The following is a 947-nucleotide window of genomic DNA, read 5'->3' on the forward strand; positions in this document are numbered from 1 at the left end:
ACGTAAGGCAGCCTTGAAACATAAATGGAGTGACCTATGGTCTGAGTTTTGCTTTACCAACCCAAATAGATACACTTCTTTACACACAACTGTCCCTGTTTCACATTGGCATAGAACCTATAATGTCCCTAGGCGTTATATAACAACGATATCTAGGCTAAAATTTGGACATGCTTGCTTTCCTGCTCATCTTGCAAGAATTCATGTGGTTGAGAGTAAAAACTGTGTGGAATGTGGAGTAGAAGGTGACCTAGATCATGTAATTTTTGGTTGTGCCAAAAATAATCTGGAATCCACCTTATTATATAATAATATAGTTCACATTACCGGTAAATCTCCGTTTAACGTTTTATCTGCTCTAGCGACTCAAAACAGATTAATTTACGACTGCATAATCGATTTTTTGGCCAAATGTAATATTTTTCTTTAGATAAAAAAAAATAATAATTTGTTTTTACTGTTTACCTTTGTTTTCTCTCCTTTATATGTTTAATCCTATTTACCGTGGCCTAGTTTTCCTGTATATGTTTTATATTATAATGTCCTGATGGGCCCCTGGACGTGAAGCGTGTGACCCTTGTTAATGTGTATGTATATATATAAAATTTTCTCTTCTTTTCACTAATTGTTGTATTGATTTCCAACTTTAAATTTATCTATTCTAGTCTATATTTAATTGAAAATAATTCATAAACTTTTTACTGCTCCTAATGAGATTAAAAAAAACATGTAACTGGGTGTATGGCAAACTGCCAAAGCCATATAAAAAAAAAAAACAGACTCTCTCTGTATATGTCTACTTAGAGTTTTACTTGTGGTTTTCTATTCACAGCACTTTTTTCTATGTAGTTGCTACTTTCTGTGTAAATTTTTTTAATTTATAATCACTATTTTTCGACTATTGTTGGAGCGAAATGATTTTGATGTGTTACCACTCACACACGCTG

This window comes from Diabrotica virgifera, chromosome 4, assembly GCF_917563875.1.
Source record: "Diabrotica virgifera virgifera chromosome 4, PGI_DIABVI_V3a".
NCBI lineage: Eukaryota > Metazoa > Arthropoda > Insecta > Coleoptera > Chrysomelidae > Diabrotica > Diabrotica virgifera.